Genomic DNA, 22,027 nt, shown 5'->3' with positions numbered 1-22,027 from the left:
AATGCGCACTTAAAAATTTCTTTTTTTAAAAAAGGGAATAAAGATGTAACACATTCTCTGTCCTGAAAAACAGCCCTTGTTACATTTCAAGTCCACCTTTTCGAACAATTGAGTTCCTGACTAGACATTTGTAAACAGCCTCTGTTGTATTACCCAGCTCTTGCAAAATACTTGCTTGGTCCATGTCCTTGAAGAAACAAAGTTCTTAGTCTTCTGTTTTGCAGATACATATTTATAGGCCTTACACACATGGAGGCTGACGTCATCACTACTGAGATCTCAAAACTGCCAGCAACAGCCACATATGATTTTAATTGAAGTTAGAAAGTGGAATCTCTTACGTTTTCTCAAATGGTCGGGAGTTGCAATGGTAAATTATAAAATAACTTTATCCTTCAGAGACAACAGATATTACTTCTATGTACCACTGCCAGAATGTTTATAAAATTGGAAAATCATTTATAAAAGGTGTAACATTATTCTTATTGACAGCCATAAACATTCATAAATTACACAAAATTTCTCCAGCGAAGAAACTGATCAAATAAAACTTCTTAGGAAGAGAGAGCTGCAAATTGCCTATATAATATCCATATCGCAAAAGTCGAGAATGTACCATTTTTCTGCAAAATTACATGACTTGCACCACGAAAATTAGCTATTGTTTGGTAGTTACCAGTGTTTACCTCATCTTTCCTTGTACTTCTTGTTATTCCTGGAAAAATATTCAATATTTAAATCCTGTTATAATGATCTATTGTTTCCCTTTCAACACTAATTCAGTAGTCACTGCCATGTTTGGTGGTATGTTTTGAATAACCAGAATGTTTTCAACACCCTGTTCATCCTACATACTTGTATAGGTGATAATTTAGTCGTGCCACTCACATGCAAGGCAACCTTACGGTGTACTAAATAAATACGTAAACCCAAATAATTGCTAGCTAGAGAAAGGTAGTTGTCTTTTTCTACCAGTTGCTTCTTACCTTAGTGTAGGGAAACTTGGACATGGTTTTTGTTCCAGGTGTCCACATGTTGGAAAACAGGCACAGCGATATTTTACCTGATTAAGGTTTTTGCATATCTCTTTCATTTTGAAGACTTTTCTTCTGCCTGTAGTGGGAGACATGGTTAGAACTGGTAGCACTTCAAATGAACGGCAGCAGTGGCTTGCCTGTCCTCACAAGCCACTGCATAGTAATACCCACAAGTGGTTCTGTTTTTCATAAACCTCAACTACATTTATACAAAGATAGCGAGGCATTCTCTATCCAACATAGGTATGGGAGGGGGAAATTTGCAGGATAATAGTGGTTCCATGTAACAACCCATACATGATGCAATGACCAAAATATAACTGAGTCATACCCCATGTCTGCATTCTTATGTTTCCTTGGGCATCTACCCAACTCTCTGATATGCTGGCCACCTCTGAGTAAATGCTGATTTCAGTTGTACCTGTAGACCTTACACGGACAGGAAGAGCTTGGGGAATGTAATTATAAGAAACCAGTAGCAGTATAAAAAAGTGAATCAATATCCTGGGAGCATACTGGTGAAAATCACATTTTAGCGCCCATTATAAAGTTAGGTGCTCATACGAAAGTCTCACAAAAGGTCTGTGAGGTCTTAATGGAAATTTAATTGTGTTTTGAACTTGTGCTTTACCAATTCCCTTACACTTCCCCAACCTAAATCATTCAGAATACACATTAAGAATTTTTAAAAATCTGCTAGTTATAAGAAAGAAGAAGGAAAAAAAAAGGAATTCTGGATAAAGATAAAAATCTTATTTTAGGAATTCCAAACTATGCAGCTGGAGTGCTCAAGCATCATTAGGCTTTGGATCTGAGGTGGAAAACAAAAACTGGGTCTAGAGGGAACAGTACAATATTTATTTATGTTAACACAAAACCACAACAAGTTAGTGAATGGGATCTCCTACCTATGCACGGGCAAGCCCGTTGTCTTCCAAATTAAGCTGCTTTCCCAACCTGCTGTGAAGAGTGCTTTCTGAGTTTTGTTAAGCATTCAGGTTTAGGAACAGGTTCTTGCAGTCTATAGAGAAAAAATTGATTTTCCCTCCTTTCTATTTTACCTGTAAATATGATTTTTGAATTAAATATAATCACAGACTTGGGGTCTGAGGTGAGAATGGAAATTAATAGCTCTTGCTATTGATCCTTCACACTTTCTAACCATTCACCAGATTACTCACAACATTATTACTTAGCAGTAAAGTCTTGCTGCAGCCAGACGCTCACATAAAACCCAGCACAGGCTATTATGAGCTGCTTTTCATGCAGAAATTCACTTGCGCTCACAAACCAAATCTGTTCTTGTGCTCACAAACCAAGTTTGTTGTGCTCTGAAATGCAAAGGGAAATCTTGGCCTCATGACAGTCAGCCAAGCTTTTGCCAGCAGCTTGGGAGGTCACAGGCTCACACGAGCTCTTTTTGCCACCAACTGTCTACTCAAGGTACAGGGAAACTAAAGCTGAAGGGATATCATGACAGATTTTCATGTGGCATATGACCAGAAGTGTATTACATGCACTCTTTTGACTTCGTATTGACGCCTATTCTAACAAAAAAACATCCTGCACAGCAAATTAACTACAATAATCTTCAGTCTGTTTGTATCCTTCTTAGTTTCCCTCTCATCAAAAGACTGGTCAATCAGTGCAGAGTGTGTTCAAATGCCTGACTTGAGCAAAGAGCCCTCTGTCAGACCAAATCACCAAATTAAGTCGAATCACTAATCACAGAAATTTTAAATACAGTTATTTGAAAAGTAATGTTTTCTGAAGAATATTAGGAGCCTTTAATTCTAGTGGTAATCATTGTGATGCTACGTGAAAGACTTCTACACGTAGTAGAAGTTCATTACTATTACAAGTAGTAAGAAAACATGCAAGAGATAGAAAGATTTGTACAGATACAATTTTGCACAGACGGCCTGGTACTCACCTTTGGTAGGAGCTTCTGTCACGCAGTTCACTACCTACATTAACAACTGTACCCATACTGAGTTTTATCCGTGTTTCATTTCTTTCTTTTTCTCTATTTTCTGAGCATATTCCTGAAGCTTTTAAGTATGTCCAATACCTATACAAATCAGTGACATGCGCTGTCATGGAAGGAATGGAGAATTTGTGCTTAAAATGAAGTACAGCTACAAAGACCTCTTGCATCACATTTTTCTAGTACATAGTACAATCACCTGAAACCCTTTTTCAAATTTTCAGGTTTTCATTACAGGAATTCTAGCGAGCATGGAAATAGAATTTCTCATTGATCTTTACCTGCTTTACCCACTTACAAACTGTATGATAAAAATGTACTTATCTCACAAGACCAAGAAGACACTGAAATAAATTAATTTTAAGATGTTTGAGTGAAAGGCACTTGGAAAGTTAAAAATAGTTTTGCATTAGAAAAAAAATCACTTGAACTGTTTTACCAAAATAAAACAAATGTGTCAATCTACTTATCTGTCTTTAAAACTTTCTTTGCCTAAAGGCAAGGACTTGTCTTCCAAAAATCCATCTTTCATCAAAATGTTTGCAAGTTTATCTTGTTCAAAAGAACACAATGGAAGTAGACATTCCCCCTAAGAGTACAGCAAGTTCGTGTCAAAAACAAGGTAAATTTCCTCCAGCAACCATTGAGTCTCCTGGTGATGACTGTACATGTATTAATGCACATATCTAACTGTAGTCCTCGTAACAAGCCTGATTCCACTTCTGTTTGGTGACTAGCCTCCAGAGTGGCTTAAGCAACTCCTGAAAGAGAGTAAAAACTCTTTGCCATGCACCTAGGCAAAAAAAGAGTGAACCACACACAGATATTTCTCATTAAGGTGAAAAGCTTTCCCATATGGTCTTTTTCCTAATGGGTGGGGAGTGGAAGGAGGGGAGAAATAAAAGCAAAGTTATTTCTCAGACTTAGTGGTGTCATTCACATGGTTCTAGTTAATTGTTACAATGGATAAATCATGCAGCCCTTCTAATTGTACACAGTTTGGATGTGCAGATATTTTATCAGCCATCAGCTAGATGGTCTCTTCTCACAACTCTCAAGACTGTCTATTTACTTACTGAGTGAAAATTTCTTTTTGAGTTTATACTTTGTTGATTTTTAAACAATATTTTCATGTTGGTTCCCATGTTTTCACATTTAGTGGAGTTCTTTCTATTTCTTAACTGAAGACAAAACCTGCAAGGATGGCTGTGGAGGACTGAGACGACAACAGACAGAAGGACCACACTGAAAGCTAACACAATTCCTACCCAGGTGCTCCCAAGTGAAAATAGGTACAACATTCTGTAACCTTCTGTCACCGGCATGTTTTTTTCCACTTACACTTCCTTGAACAGCTAACTTTGAAGGAGTGGAGGTTGACAACAGTAGCAGTTGTAACGTCACAGAACAGAGAGAAGTCAAATACCTGTGCTGGGAGGACCGACAGGAAAGATGGCATCTCTCTAACCATTGTGAGGACGTGAAGTGGGGTGAATCTCTCACTGCCTTTTGCCACTGGGCTTGGAACGGAAGGAGTGGAAACTAAGTGACGTTGCATATGTATCATTAGACTAAGTAAGTATGTTATGACAATGACTGTTCAAGCTGATGCATCATCAGCTATCGACACATAGATACCACAATGCAATTTCTTTGTGGCTCTCTGTAGTACTGTTTGATGACACAATGCATCTCCTACTGCTAAAGCTTGAGTACTTCTGCGTTTTGAATAAGAAGGCATTGTCTATTGATAGACAATTGACATATTTTTTTCTGACCTTGCTTTCCAGATGGTACCTAAATATGTCCAAGCCCCAGGGCAGAAGAGAAAATTTGAAACTGCTTGTACAGAATCTCAAAGCAAAAGACAGAAAGAAACAGGCAAACTTCTGCCTTTTAATTTAGAAGACTCCTATACTTTTCTGCCACTGGTGTGACTATAACTTAAGGAGACAGTTCAGCTACATTGGGGATGGTAGACCAAAGTCACCTCAGGTGCCAAAAGATATATGGAGCAGAAAGCCAAAGTTGTCTCATCTTGGCAGAAAGCCAAGGCCAAACATCTATAATTTAATAATATTCACTTTCCAGAGTCTCGAATTAAGACATGTTTTCACTCAAATCCACGCTGAACAATGAAGAGTTGCTTGTTTTTTTTTTTTTTTGTAATGCTATTAATAAAATGAAACATTTGAGTATTTATGGAACCAACGGATAGTCAGCAATTTAGATCTAAAAATAAGTTCACGCACATGAACTGAAATGAAAAATATTAGCCATTATCCTAGAGGATATAATGGAAGAATTTAGCAAATAGATTATATTATGATGATATTTGCATTGGCTGATTGAAATCCGAGGGCATGACATTTGCCTAGCAGCTAATGAGAAAATAATTGTTCTTTGTTTGTCATGTTACATAAACAACATGGACCTAAAAACACAGATTGGGAGAGCACAGTGTCTGTTGAAACAGTGAAGACATGTTCAAATAGGAGATGCAGTTCTATTAGAAGAATTTTGGATTTGAAATGTCTCATAATGAGATGTTGTAATGACTAAAGAGCTGAAACCTCACATCCACACTTCTCTGCAGTCCAGCTGCCCACATTCTGGTATAAAATGCATCAGAACAGTGGACAAGGAAGAACAACCTCCAGCAAGAAGAACAAAAAAGCTCACAGTCAGAAAGTTAAATGGTCCATGATAACCAACACAGTGGCATATTATCTGACCAATTTTTATTCCCAAACACATTTCTCAATACATCTGTAGGCTAACCAAAGGGAAATCTTTACCATCTACTCTCATGTTCTACATCAATTACATTTTTTTCTCATGCATCACATTCTTGGAAGGACAGAAGTCTCGCCAGTGTAAAGGACTCCTTTTTTCAAAGATGTGATCACCCTGACCTCCATGAATTCTAGTCAATATTGAGGAAATTCACTAATTTTCCAAACGTTTTCAGTAACTTAAAGCTGGGCCAACATAGAAAGCAGGACAGAAATACAGGAAAATCTAAGAGCAGACTAAAGAAAAGAAGTTAGATTAAATTCAGTGCTCACTGGAGGGTATAGTAATCTCTCCTTTGACTTCAGTAGCTAACAGGACACACCATCTTCAAGTCCTTGCAACATGCTGGCACAGCTTCAACAAAAAGGTAGGTAGCTCCTACTCCCGGAAAATTTTCTAGCCATGGTAGGCGTTGGGAGAGTGCCTTTGAGCAAGATGCCAAGATGAAAAATTAGTTCCCGAATTCATTTTATTTCCTACCCAAATTCTCTGGCTGGTACAGTATCATCAGATTAAGATCAGTATCAGATGGGCAGCATCAGCAGCATCAATACCAGCTGCCTGCTGTAGACGATCAGGTCAGGAAGAGGATGGATAAATGCAAGAAGCAGGGTTACAGAGCTGTCTGTCCTCTGCACCAGAACAGATAGAAATGAGCCTCTGCAGTGGCCAAGCCACCTCCATTCTGAGCAGCTTTATGCTGAAGGTCTCAGGGAGCATTTGGGCAGCTAGGAAAATGAGATTATCAGCTAGAAAATGTCCACTTCAGGAGAGGAGGTGAACTGAATAACCCCCCAGGCCACCAGAGAGCAAAGCAGGCTTTAGATCTCCGCAGTTCAGGCACCCACAGTCCCCATCGCTTGCACGCCCAGCTCCTTTCCATTTGGTTTGCCGAAAGCGGCTCATCCAAACTCACGCCACGAAGCGAGAGGATGAAGTGCACCCTGGTGCCAGGACGGGGACTGACCGTTAGACAGGAGCTCATGTTCTCAGTGGACAGCTCGGGGGCGTGGAGCCAAGCTGCTGAGCAAAGGAGGAGGAGGCAGCAGCGTGAGTTGGTGATGTGCAGAAGGCAGGTGAGGAGGCAGCCCGGTATTTTCCAGCGAAAGGTGCCTCTGGCCACGGGCTCCGCAGCTCCACGGCGCGTGGGCTGACAGGGGGCTCGTGATGCCGACCTGCGGGAGGGAGCGGAGCACCGTGGGGCTGGCTGCGCGCACAGCAGGCTATTTCGCAAACGCGGCAGTTTGTGCGTGGAGGTGCGTGTCGACCGCCGACACCCCACATGGCATTTGAACAACATGCAGCCCCTCCCCAACACGCACCAGCGGCACCTTCCCAGAGATTCGCCGAAGGGGTGGCATCACAGCTGCAGGGGCTGAGGCAGGGTGGCCGGGGGGGTGGGGCAGGCTGTCGGGGCCGGGGGGGGGGGGGCCAGTCCCGCGGGGCAGCGGTGCGGGGAGCAGCGCGGGTGGTGACGCGGCTGCACCGCATCGTTGCCCGGGGGGGGGGGCAAGCGGGGCGGGGGGGGGTGGAATATCTCGAGAGGAGCTTGGGATAAGCGGGGATGCTCAGGCCCGGTCCCGGACAGCCGGCGGGCTGCGCGGAGGGCTCAGCCGGCAGCGCCCCGGGGCTCGGCGTGCCGGCGGGCCTTGCCCTTCTTCTTTTTTTTTTTTTTCCTTTCTCCCCTTTTTCTTTCTATCTTTTTCACCCCTCCTTTTTTCTTTATTTTTTTTTATCTTTTTCCCCCTCTTTCTTTATTTTTTTATCTCCCCCCCCTTTTCTTTCTTTTTTTTTCTTTTTTCCCTGAAGGCGGGCGCTTCCCACAGCCCGACGGGAGCGTGGATCCCTTCCCTCTACCCACACCTCTCCACCCACCTCCCTTGCTTTTCCTACATGGTCTGGAGGGGCGGGGGGTGGTGTCTGGTCCGGGCTGCTGCTCGTCTTCCCGTTGTGCGGTGATTTCTAGACGTAGTTTACAGCGCCAGCAGTTCTCCCCCTCCTTCCCTCCTTGACCCCAGCACAAACGCATAGATATGTCTGTGTCTATGTTTTGGTTTTTTTCCCTAAGCCCATGACAAGGCATTATGAGGCCAGAATGGTAAGTGTTTTGTTTTGTTTGTTTTTTTTTTAATTATTGTAATTTCTTCTGGAATCGGGTTTAGAGAAAAAAAATAAAATCAAGCAGCAAGCACCGTCGGTGGGGGCGAGTGTAGGAGGAGGCCCTGGCACACGAACGTCGCGTCCACCGGCGGTGGAAGCCGGCGGACCCGCCCCGCAGCGGCCGGGAGAGCGGGGAGCTCCGCCGGGCCGAGCCGGGTCGGGCCGGGCCGGGCCGGGCCGGGCCGGGCCGGGCCGGGCGGCCCCCCCCGCAGCGTGGGAGGCCCCTCGGGCGGCGGAACAGGGCGGGAGGCGCCTACGGTGCGGCCGGGCACAGCGCGCTCCTCGCCCGCTGGACCCCGGCCCGGCCCGCGCCTTCCCGCGGGCGCAGCGGGCACCTTTCCCGCTGCCCCGGCTGCTGCTCCGCAGGGCGGGCCCCGCGCCCGCCGCCCGCCCGTTACAGACCAGCGGGGCGGGGGGTGGCGGCGAAAACGCCCTGAGGCACGTCCTTCTGCGGCAAGGAGCGCGCCGCGCTCCCGAGGAGCCGTAGTTCACAGGACGGGCCGGGCAGTCCCATTTTCTGCTTGATTATTTTATTCTATTTTATTTATTTTTTTTTATTTTTTTATTTCATTTTACTTTTTTACTTTTTATTTTTAAATTTTATTTCATTTTACTTTATTTTTTAATTTAATTTTATTTCATTTTATTTAGTTTAGTTTTGTTTTAAATTATTTGGTTTCATTTCACTTCATTTATGCTATCAGTTTGATTTTTTTTTTTTTTTTAAGGAACTGATACTTGCAGGTGCTTGAGCCAGCTAAAGGAATGATCAGGCAGTTTCCTCACTTTGTGATTACTTGAGGTAACTTTCCTCATTGCGACATTTAGCATTAGGTTAGACTTTGTCGTATGCTGGACAGTGATAATTAACTTGCACTGACTTATTTCTGTGGACATCAGAATCATTTCTATAGAAAGTAACTGTAAGTCAGTATTATTTAACTTCACCGTTACTTAAAGCCACACAGATAATTGTCAGCAGTGGTAAATCTAGTCACTGTTCTGGTAGCACTTTCAGGCTATTGCCTGTTACTGAAAGAACTTACACGTAGTCTAAATTGTATAAAGGGGGGGAAGAACTGAAGTTGGCAGTGGGTAAGAAGAAGCTATAGACTTCCCACTGTAGCTACAGGCAGGGGTTTTTTTTGCCCTAAGATCATTTCGTCCTTTAGAAACTAGTTTTTTATCTTTTTTTTTTTTTCTTTTTAATGCTCTCTGTCCAAAGGCAATAATGTTCAGGTTGGCATTTCCCACAAACACAGCTAGATGAATCCGCAGGTATTCCAGCACTAGCTTGCCCTAACTGTCTTCTTTTCTTTTAAAAAATATTATTCTTCCTCTGACAAAGTCAGTAGTCTGCGATAGGCAAGTAGAAGAACACACTCAGTTTAGTATTCGTTAGGGGCAGTGACTTCAGCAGAGTTTGCCCCTGCGCTGGCTGCAGTTAGCTGATCCATTATGACAGACTGCTGACAGTAAACTGTGCACATAGTTCTGTGGCTAGGTGGGGCTTTTTTCTGTCTGAAAGGCTGTTTCTCCAAGGAAACTGGATCCACCACATGTATTAATATTTTCCTTTTATAGCAACCACACAGAACCTAAGTGCTAGAAGTGTTTACAATTTTGAAGTCTCTTTCAGTAATGGCTCACTTACCCTTTATTTCCATTATGTGTTAAGCACTATGCAGGAGAAAAGCTGTGAGTGTGGAGTGCAAAAGATGTTGAATTTGTCAGGAAACTCCCCCAACTAGAATGGAACTCACGTTTCTTGCAGATATGCTCGCCAAATGCCACCAGCTTCCTGGGTAGGGAGCAGACAGATTTACCTGTGCCCGTTTGTCTGTTTTCTCATCACGCCTCAAACAGATGCACGCAGCCTTGGTGGCAGCAACCACCCACTAATTATGCAGCCCTCCCGTGCTCCCTGCCTGGAGCCCACCCGTGCTGCCACAGCGGCCACCTTCACTCACCTTCACCTGTGTCTGGCTGTGGAGATACCACAGGTTATGCAGTAGTGACACTGGACATCGAAAAAATTAAAAAAAATAAAAAGCTGAGAATGCAATAGATCAGACTTAACCCAAACTGCTGACAAAAGGCTTTGACAACCAAGAAAACTGGAAGATTTGGGGTGCAAGATGTGATAGAATTATCTTGCTTGACAGTGGCTCAGAATTTGATAGTCTGGGTAGATGGTAGAGGAAAGGGTTTCTGTTCCTCTGTCATTAGAAATGCCTAGGGAAAAAGTCTGCACGCTGATGCAGACTCATGGTGTGTGATAGCTTGCTGAAGAATGTATGGTTGGATGTTATAATGGAAATGTTACTGACAGCTAGAGCAGTGACTGTAAGCAAAATATGCACAGGGAATTGTGTGTGAAATTACCAGGGGTGGGGTGGGAAACCCATGTACATGCCTTACAGCAGATGAGTGGGAAAGGAGTTGAAATTCTTCTGATCCATGTGAATACCACACTTTCTTACTTCAAAGAAGTCCAGCATTAGTGTGAAAAATGAGAACCTAAATTGAAGGGCAACAGCAAAACTACCAGAACTGCATCAAATACTAAAGATTTTCTTGAAAACTGAAAGATGATTGTTGAGAGCTTCCTGGGCACCCTCTTCTGCTTCCTCATTTCTAAATGATGCTTTGAGATTATTTCCTTTTAAAACCACCTAAAAGGTGTGAAAATCCCTCTCAGTTGCTAGGTACCAAGTGCCAAAAATGCGCAGAAGGCATGGGATATTTATTCTGTTGGAAGAAAAAAGTAAACTACAGCGATAGTTCTATACTTAAGACACAAAACAAAGTAACAAGCACCTCTTGTTTTAGCACTTTAATATAATTGATCATATGTTTTATCTTGAAGAGTTATTACTGTGGAACGACTATACAAAAAGATCTTCATATCAAATAAGCACAGTTCAATTGCTTACCTATCTGCCAAAGTATTCATATGACTTTATTAGGTCTTGATTTGTGATACTTTTCAAGTTTATATATTGCAGACTTACATATAATCAAAGCATGATTTCGTATCGAACTGCTTACTGGTTCAACTACTAATTTTCAGCAAGGATTCTCCTTCTCAGAAAAGAGTTTGAAATTTTTAGAATCAAAGTTCTAAATGAGACTCCTTTGCCCATTACTACAGAACAGATTAGAAGTCATGGAAAAATAAGATCGCAGTTGTTGCAGGGTTTCCATCTTCAAGAAATGCAGAGGTCTGTTGGTCAGAAGTGTGAGAAACATCTAACAATCTCAGCCTACTTCATGAAGTCACTGCAGCACCTTACAAATTTTAAGCTCAATTAATTGCACGCTAAAGTCTTACGCCTTCCAAGATTTTGCATGCAGAAAAACAAAAAATTTAAAAATCACACTGCTTTGTTTAGAAACTATCTGGGTCTTTTTGAACAGATCTTACTTAAGCCAGTTAAATTTCCTAACTTGAATGTTTTGTAATTCATATAAGGACAGCTGCTTATCCAAATCCTGCAAATGATTCTGCACACCCATAAAGTCCACAAATCTTTTGAAATGCACTTAGAGGAATGCACATCTCTCTGATGCTCCCAACAATACTGTTAGTTGTCCCAAATCTGCTTCCATGCTATATTTATAACAGGGTATTGGCAGGTATACTTGCATGGATACACATGCCTTATATTTATTAGAGAGGACGAAATATTTGTAATTTTGCCTAGTCCTTGGAATTAAATTTATCTAAACACCATAGAAGTGCAAAACACATTAAAATATATACTTTAGGAACTATTTAAGTCACTAAGTCTTTTAAAACCTCAATTCTTAAAAGAAACTTTTGCTTTTTTATGTATTGGTGATATTAAGATCAGTTCTTCAGGATTTCAGGCATTCAGAGACCTCTGGCGCTAGCAGAAAATGTACATAGGTATCTGTGAAGAAGAATCTGTATTGAAACCAAACCTTTTAGGCAGCAGAGAGTGCTGTTCATCAAACAGGTGTTTTTCTTGAAAGTTGGCTTTATGAGTTGTGTTGTTTGCCATGGGTGGTGTTCAGTGACCGGGTGACAAAAATGTCAGTCTAGTCTACCTGAGGAGAAATAGAGCTGTATTTGTTAGAAATTACAGGTATAAACATGAGGGTTAACATGACCAGAGCATTATCCTACCAAGCAGACAGTAAGCAGTTTTTATGGCTAGACAAGTTGTTTCTGTGAAATGCACAAGGTATTGCTCAGGCTTTGGGTAGTGTTGTGACGTTGGTCCCCACGCTTTTCTCAGGGTTATGAGAAGACTCCCTTCCCCTGTTCACCTGATGCTTATGTTTAGTCTGGGAGTTAAGACTTACTTCTCTTCCAGAAATCAAATCTACGCATTCATCTACAGCCACAGAAGTGCAAAATTGGCACATTTCTGAGAACTCTTCTTTTTGAATATGAGGTCTAAATACTTAATGTCATTAACAATGTCAAGAGGTATGGCCGCATACAGCCTCAGCATAGGGACAAATCTACAAATACTCCGATTTCAAACACTTTTTTCCTCCAACAGTAAGTTTAATGTGAATAAAGTGCTTCCATCTTCAGTGATTACTTACTCTGCATTGTGTCTTAGCTGCTGGGGTCAGCATGGTCTGAAGTGATGCTGGTTATTCCCTCTAGGCATGATTTCAGACTTTCTTGTTCCTGTAGTCCTACTGACTGTTCAGACAATCTGCAGAAGTGATAAACAGAGTGTCAGGAGTGGGCATTGAGGCCCAGGGAGTACAGGATGCTTAGTTTTAGCCAATATTTAGCATTAAGTAAAGGTTTTGATTCTTCAGAGCTATATGAAGATCTTCATGCCTTTTGAGCTCATTTTGTCTCGCTAGTTATGAAATATTCATTAAAGCACACTGGGATACTAAATTCAGGTGCTGCAGAATGTTTTAATATTTCTATTGAAATATAACCTTTTGAAATAGATGTAAACCAAGACAAAAAAAAAAAGTAAAAAATAAAATTATAAGGCCAATTTTTGTTTTTTTTTTTGGGGGGGAATGAGGGGGAGAAACAAGAGCAAAACTAGTTCCCTGACTGGTGTCCCACCTTCAGTTATGATTTCTTTAAAAATTAATGACCATTGGATTCCACATTAAGCTGAATGTGCTGTGATGTTTTTTTACATCCCATGGTACACTATGTTGTTCAAAGCATGCTGAATATCAGACAGATGGCTTGGGAAGTCTGTCAAAAAGACCTGCTGGGTATTCTCTGGTATTACCTTAAAGCAAGAGAGAGGATCAGTAAGTGCGCTGTAATTTTTGGCCTTAACACAGTGTTCAGGAAGCTCAGGCTTCTGAAGGAATGGTTGCTTAATCACAGTAATACATATAAAAAAAAGTATCTATTTAAGAATAACCATATAATAAAAATTACTTGAAATCGAGATTGATAATGAAAGGAAGAAAATGGAAAATTGCAGTGGAGGAGCGGGGAAGAGCTGACGTTTGCTTGAAGATGCTCATCACAAGACTGGGCAATACAGAAAAAGAAATTTGTTCAGGAGTTTCTCAGGCCATCTTTAAATATTTTTCTGTACAATGTAGTCAAAGTAAAATCCTGCAATGTTTAATTTTGATTTTTTAGATTATTATTTCAGAGATCTCCTTATGGAAATAACAGTTGTGCCTTCAAGACCTGCTTGGTTTTGGTATCAAAACCTCTAAGTGTGTAGTATCTTCTAACCAAAGGCAAACAATGTGTTTTATACTAGTGAACCTTAGGCATGAAGATCAGACCTTACTGAATAAACTGGAGTTTGCAAGATAGCTTCTTTATAGGAGATATTTAATATGCTGAGAACATACGCTTGCACTTTTTTGGTATTATAGATAGGAAACAATCCAAACTCCTCATGTTCTTGTCCATGAAAAATTTTTGGAAGAAGTAGGGTTTTTTTTGAATCTCATTCTTGCAGCTGCATACTGTCTTATTTACCCTTAACTGAGAATAAGTAGACCTAGTATTTCAAGTCAAAATTGTTAAAAGTACTTCATATGCAGTAGTACTAAAAAAAATAATTCTGTCTTTGAGTTCACAGTTTACTGAAATGAAGATTGTCTGTTGTTAGTTTCCTAAGGTATTACCATTGCTCAGTTGTCTCATAAAGCTGAAATGTGTAACTATCTGTCTCAGCGACATTTTTATTTTTCAGGTTTGGAGTATAGCCCATGGCTTTGCAATACAGCTATGTCAGAGCATTGGGAGATTAATACGTGCTAAAGATGGTGTTACAATGCCTAAGTTTATCTGTTATTTTGAAAGTAGACCTTTCGCCTGTTTTTACTTACTGTCTTTCTTAGCATTGGGTTTTCATTTCCATGTTTTAGGAAAATCCTATAAATGCTGTTATGTTACTACTCTGAAAAGGAAAAGAAAGGAAGAAACATGTAAAATACTCTTGAACTCATTTTGCTTGTGATTTTGAATAGCTTTCAAATTAGAATGATTTTCCCAGATTTTTATAGGCTTGCCCAATCCAGCTGTATATTTTATATGCTAATCTAAGTTCTATTTTTGTTCCCCTTGGGATTTTAAGTGATTATAATTGTTGCTCTTCAAAAGCCAAACAGATGATGATTGCTGCTTCAGGAATATACCAAAAGAAGCTGGCTTTCATTAAACCTGCTCCTCCACTTCATAATTATCTCCATTTTATCTCACTGAGAAGCAGGAAAATGGCAACTACAGTTCATTGAAGCCAGTTCAGTTATTTAAACATCATTTTACTGAGATAACAGGAGGTGTTGAAGTGGGTAGGCTTTTTCTTTTCAAACACTCAAATGTGGCCAGTACTATAATAGGGTTGCCAACGGGGAGACCAGACCCTTCATGTCAACTTGAAATACAATGCTAGAGGCCAGAGATGGCAGAAGATACCGTGGTCTCTACTGTGGTTGGGGCGACTTCTGGAGGACAAAACATAAAGCAGATTGACAGCTATTTTGCAAGGCATCTGCTGGTCTGACCTCTCCAGAAGAAATGAGAAATCAGAGGAAGCAGAAACACGGGTGAGGAGGAAAGGAGGTTAGAGCAGGCACAAGCGTAGAGACTAAAGGAGGTAATAAATAGGCAAATAATACAAGCTTTGATCGTAAGTTCACTTTTCATATCTGTCAAACCTCGTGACGTTTGGAATGAGCTGGGCTGGACCAGAAGGTTTCTCCAGAATTTGTTTCAGTAACAATTTTCAGTTTAATTCCATTTTAAGAATATTAATGGAGAAATTTTGCAGTGAAGATCAGAGAGGAACAGGTCCCAGTGAATTGCGTCAAGATGCTGCAGTCTCTGGCAGTCCATGAACACTGGCATAAACAGTAGTAAAGAGGCACAGAGGTTTTTCGAGACCTGGAAAGATGTAACCAGTTCTTTAATTCACATGGTTGGTTAAAAAACTGACATGTTCAAATTTCTACATGTATCTTCTAATGTATCACTTAGCTTAGAAATGTAAATAGTTTTGGGGGCGGTCTCTACCTGTCCTCTGAAGTGAGGCTCCTGCAATTTACAGAAAGAAGTCTGACCATATGTGTTGCCATTTGTCCTGCGCTTCTTGCTTTATGCTGGCAATCAGTGCAGCATTTTGTATAAATCACAGCTTACCAGTCAAGGGGACCTGTAAAAAACCAGTACTATCAACAGCTTCTTCTTCAAAGACAGGCTGCAGCAGCTGTCTGAAAACCTGTTTCTTTCATCAAAGAAAGTGAGAGTCTTTCACAGATTTAGTCTCCCACGTGGCAGGTTTATGTCAAGGAGAAGACCAGGAAAAAAGTAGGAACTCACAAAGGGATGAATGTGTATTTTTGTTTCTTAAATTTTAATACTCATATGATTGCAGAGGTTAAACTTCGCCGACCGTCAGAAACTCCTTTCATTCAATTATAGAAGCAAAACTTCTGTCAGCTCGAGTCTTTCTAGCTTGTCAAGAGACTTACTGAATTTTGGTAGTAGCAGTGTAAGCAGAGAGAACAATCACAGGGCCTACAGACTGGAGGAAAAAAAAAAAGTCCTTTTCAAACAGAGAGAATGTGGCTGAAACATGCACTGACTGCAGTTTTGTTGGTACAGCATTGGGAGTCAGGCACTCAGTCCCGTAAACTGATGAGGCCTTGTGAGCATCAGCAGTACCCTCCACACCTCCCCGAGACCCAAAGGCAGATGGCACGGAGCCCGGAGCGCAGGCGGCAGGCTGCTGCGAACGCGTCTTGCTCCGTTCCCAAGCAGCTATATTCAGGACCACCAATAGTTTCGGGACAGTTTCACCTCCAGCTGGAACGTCCCGTAGTACCGAGTCTGCCGCGCGATGCGGGAGCCACAGCAGCAACATCTGCCCCTGGGAGGAGCGGCTGCTGTGCCCCTGCCACAGCCAGACCCAGGTCAGGTTTTACAGCAGCAGCATGGCTGAGCGGTAGTGGAGGTGCTTTTCCTTTCGAAAAACGGCTTTCAGATGAAAAGGTTATTTACTTCCTCCAAAGGCCTGACACTGCATCTACGTTCTTCTCCATTCCCCTCGTTTCAGCACAAGTTCCTCACTCCTGTCCACACCGAGCTGCGTTTCCCTCCCTCCCTTGCCCCGCCGGGGCAGGGGGTTTCGGGGGACTGCAGCAGTGCCCTGCCTCGTGCAGCTGCTCGGGGAAATGAAATGGCTTGCCAGAAGAATGGCGCGGCTGACATCAGTCCTGTCCGTAAGGCGAGTAAAGAATAGGTGACTGATGATAAGAGCAGCTAATGTGAGAGTTTATCAGAGCTATCACCCACTTTTCATTCATTATCAAGAAACAATTGATCCTGTCACTACTGCCTGAAAATCAGAGCTCAACCCAGAGAAACCGGGGTCAGGAAATCCAAGCTGGGAGTCCTATCTCAAAGTTTTACTTCTTTGCTTTGCTTTCTATCCCTCTCACCTAATATGAATTTATATTAAATCAAACTATGTGTATTTAGGACTCAGTTTTGCCATTGCTGAGAATGCAAATTTGTATTTGCAAAATATCATGCACTTAACAAGGATGGGAGAGGGAGATGGCTTTAGGAAAGCAGACCATAGAAAGAGAATTTTGTATTACTCTTTTTTATAAATCGTTTATTAAATGAACCGCTATATCTAGGTTCTAAACTTACTACCTTTTCTAAGGTAGCTTAATTGCATATCTGCTTCCTAAACTATTCAGGGCGTGTTTCTGCGCTAGTGAGTTTATAGCATAATGGTGTGCATTCTGCCATATCACTCTCAGACCAAACTCTGTGTAGATGGTGTATTTTCACAATGGCAAACAGTACTTCACAGTCCTCATTACAAACTGGCCACACTACATACTTCAGCAACAAAGTGTTCTTGGATTCTACAGCTGGAGAAGTATTTATGCAGTTTCTGTAATTGCTTGCTTACTTTTACTTCTTGTTACATTATCATTCAGAATAAGCATCTTAAGCCAAATTAACATGGAAGGTATTGAAAACATATGCAAAACAAGCATTGACAGAAAGCTGTGCAAAAGTATAATATTTCATAAAGAATTGCAAAATATAATTTTAGTACCTCATTAAAATGGAAAACAACTGTAGTTTGTATTTGGCTTGCTTTTTACTAGGTTTCAGGTTTTGCTTTATTCATGGTGGTTACCTGATCTTAACTCTATATTTTCTGCTTCTGGTGTGATTGCCTTGTTGAATTTAGAACCCAAATTTGCAGCATTATAAAATGTTCCTACAGAACCAGCAAACACTAATATATTAGCTGTGACATTATAAAGAAGTTGATGAAGATGATACCTCAGTACTTACAGCTATGAATATAAATTGACTAGATACATTGTTGAGGAGGGTTTATTTTAAATATATGGTATATTTATTCTCAAGTCTTTTTATGGAATTTCTATGAATTGTAACAAAAAAAAAAGGCACAAAAAATAAAAATCTGTTATAGGTAATGGTAATAAAACCAAGGCAAGAAAAAAGAAAAAAGCTTAACTGAACATTACTGGCATAATAGGAGTTAAACATGTAAGACTAGAAAGGATTATTCTTTCCTCTGAAACCTAAGGGAAGCTCAGTAAGAATAAAGAGAGATGTTTCGCTGTACATAATGTCAGAGTAATTCATGAAGATGTCTGTTGCTACTCAAACAATGCAAAAAAGTCTTTATTACAATTTACATTAAGGAATTTGACTTATGATTACTAATGCAGTTTGTAAAGCAACTATAATAATTTTTTTCTCACATGGAACTGCAAAATGAAGGAGGTGGTGCTTTTGGTGTACATTGCTATTGCATTTGAGAACAGCCTCTACATACAGTACACACATTATCTCATGTGAAATGATACATGTATAATGTTAAGTAATACAAGTTCTTGGCAGGTAAGTAGATGAGAAGTGTTCTGCACGTTTGACTTCACACACAATAAATATTCCCATTTATCTCAGTAAGATTACCACAACAAGGAGTACAAAGTATGTGTTGAAGTTTCCACAGCGTTATGGCTCTACAATGCTACTCCTGAGCCTTGTCCAAACAGAAATGACAACTTATTTTCCACAACAGCAGCAAAGCAAAAAATAAGCGAGGAAGAAAACTGGTGTCTATTCATTGTGACTGTGCAAACATTTTCTAGGTTTGTATATTTGTTTTTAAGGAAAAATAAAAAGGCGTAGTTAGTAGTTATCTGTAGTTATGTATTCTTTCTGTTCAAAGCATTTTGACTACTCAAGACAATACTTTGATACGGCTGAATCAGCACTTTACAACGCAGAGTTGGGGGAGGGAATAGATAAGAGTGAAAGTCAGAGAAGCATCAAATATATAAAGACTCACCCCAGCTTTGTTATTTCAAATAACCCCATTTCTCCGTGTCTTATATTATCAAGAACCAGGAAAGTCACAGCCCTGTGGACTGGCAGGAGGTGTTAGAAGATTTGTCTTGACCAATTATTTTCACGTGCTCTGGAGATGCAAGAAGGGCTGAGCCTCCTCTCCCTCTTTTGTTAGCCTAAAGATGAAGTTTCAGGGGAAAATTTTGCTTCTGAGGAATTCAGTCTACATTTCTCCATCCCCCCAGTGTGAATCTCTCCCACCCCAACTTTAACCAGGGTAGTAGCTCTCTTTTTTTTCTGATTTGTTGTGTGGCGCTGTTTCTGACAGATTTCTCTCTACTGTGTAAACAAGGCAGTCTGTCCTGACTCTAATACCCACAGCCTAAAATATCTTCTTCCCTCATCTATTTTCCTGTTCTTGAATACCTCAATTTTCTCTCTGTAGAGAAGGCATTTCATTACTTTACACCCACAGCCCATTCATTCAGTTGGTGATGTTGCTTGCTTTCTACCCACACCTTCCAGACCCTTGAGGGATGTAGCATGGCCACAAGTTATCAGCAAGTTATGGCAAAGTAGGTGGTGATGCTGTATAACAGGCTGCAAGGAGAAACTCTTTTGCTTGTGACTTTAACAGCCTTTTTAACCCATGCTGTGGAAGTGGGCAGCACGTTAAGAAACCATCTTCACTGAAGTATGCCTTTAAATATTAATTCTCTTAAGATGTGTTGAAACTGTGGTGACTCTACACAGGTACAAGCTATAAATAGTTCATCCCCCTGTCTTAGTCGTCCGTGGAAAATGCAATTATTCCAAAGAGATAATGATGCAGAATAAGTGACTGCCTGAACATCATACTACACAATATATTTGCGTGACACAAAATGCTCATTTGCATAGTTAAGGTATAATAGGCTTTTCAGACCTGAACTACTCAGTCAAAACAGAAAAACACAAAGTATTTGCTTGTTTGGATGTGCTAAAGAAACAGGGGAATCTGAATACATAAAACAAAGACTATGAGAACTAATAATATCCCATTTAAAGACAAATAGATGTCACACACCTAAGTGGCATAAAGTGAAAAGATGCACATAACTTTCACAGTTCAATTATTATATTCTTTTTCTGAATGTTCAATGACAATTATAGGGATGTTTTACAAGGATTAAGGAGGAACTGTAGCCAACAAGTATTAAATAATTATTTGGAGAATAACCTGAGATTTACATTTTGTCTTTCTGTAGCAGCTAGGAGCACCAATTAAGTGCTAGCTAAAATAAATACATCTGGTATAAATCTTGCCAATTTCAAGATTTGCCATGCAGGGAAAAAGAGGAAAAGGACTGTGGACGGAGAGACTAAGTAAGCCTTTTTTCAGGATTTGTGATAATTGTGGCTTAATTGTTTTTGTTGCTTTCACCCTCTTTCGTGGACATTGGAAATGTAGATCTCATGTCAGGTCTTTGGGAAGGAGTAGTATGTTTTCCGAATCTAAAAGGCAATATCCAGTCATCGTGTAATGCTAATTCTCTCCCTTTTTTCCCTGTCAACACCTTTAAAAAAAAACCAAACCAAAAGAAAAAAAAGAATGAAAGCAGTTTAAGTTTTATATGGTTAAACGTGATTTGAGGGAGGAAGGCAGGTCTCAGGTTTGGAACACAAATTTGAGTAGAAACACAGATGTTTTACAGCACCTTGACACATGACAAGACTTTACTTTCTGTTTTGTGTTAAATATCCTACAATTTAAATCAGCTTTTTAAAATTTTTTATTTTAAAATTTTAAATTTGTTACTTCTCATGGAGATGGAATTTGGTAGATACATGCATTTATGCTATGGGTTGAGTAGTTTTTAGATTAAATTTTTCATTAGTGAGTTAATATGTCACCATTTTGAAGTGAATGGGAATTATGAAAGGACACATGATTGTTCAGAATGCAGATTGTCTGCAGCTAGCTTTTTTCTGGATTCCCGTGTCTCAAGTGGACTGAAAAAGAAGCAAATTAAAAATCAACAGCCAAACACTGAAAGGCACTTTGAAGATAGAGGTCTAGGAGATCAAAAAAACAATCAGTCTTTGAATTCATCTGGAAAAAATGCTAGAATGCAAATAGCTTTGTTCATCAGACTCGTATTTGCTTGGTTTCAATGCTTACTGACAAAAGATGAAAAATGCGTAGAGAACTTATTTTGTACTTTACAGCTTTTTTTCCTCAGCCTATCAGATGTATTTATTTCTTGTGTTTTTTTTGTCTTTCTTGGTGTTTTGTGTTTGGGGTTTTTCTTAGATATTCAAATGATTATAAAAGACAAAAATGGAAAAGAACTATTTAGAACTTTAGTCATTTTGGTAGTGAGAAATAATATCAATCAGAAATGTAAATCCCTAAGGAGCTTGAAGAGATCAAATAATCTGTCCTAATTCTATGAGGAAAAATAAAGTGTGCATCCAACTTTGAACCCCAGCAACTTGCCTAAGTAATGTGCTCTAGTACTTCACTACTCTTAGAGAATGTTTTCCAGTTGTTAATCTAGATTTTGTGTTGTGAATGAAGACATTTTCTTTTTTTTTAATTTACAATGCACTTCGAGACTATTTGACCTTAATCTGCTGACAATGATTACATCTCAAAGCAATTTCATATATCCATTGCCACTGTTCCTGTTTGTAAACAGTTTCTCCCTTAAAATACATTCATAGGTCATGTTTTCTAAAACCTCTCTTTCTTGCAACATCATATTCCCATGACTCTTCTAGTATGGTGCCGTAGTACCTTACAACCTCTTCTTCAGTACTGCTGTTATTCTCTGGTTTTTATTTGTGTATTTTATTATGATCTCACTTCTCTAAAAATCACAGTCACTTGCCACTTATCCTCATTGAGCTTTATCTTGCTGGTAAGCCTCTCTGTTCCCAAAAGACCATTTTGTATTCATCACTTAACCATCAAATGTTTACAACCATTCTTGCTGCAGTCCACAGTTTTCATAACCATTTGCTATGTTCCATCTTCCAAAACATGGACAGAAATACTATCTTGACCTTAAAAGATACACGCCAGTAGGTCCTTCTTTGATACAGCCATTCATCTGGCAATGAACTATCACTAAGTGTTCTCCAGATATATTTTTGTATACCCTTTTTATGGTAATTTAATTAGCATTATGCTTCCTTTTTATCACATGAGAATGCAATGTAGGCTGG

The sequence above is a fragment of the Opisthocomus hoazin genome, chromosome Z, assembly GCF_030867145.1.
Source record: "Opisthocomus hoazin isolate bOpiHoa1 chromosome Z, bOpiHoa1.hap1, whole genome shotgun sequence".
Classification (NCBI taxonomy): Eukaryota; Metazoa; Chordata; class Aves; order Opisthocomiformes; family Opisthocomidae; genus Opisthocomus; species Opisthocomus hoazin.
Note: the sequence above shows the minus strand (reverse complement) of the source record.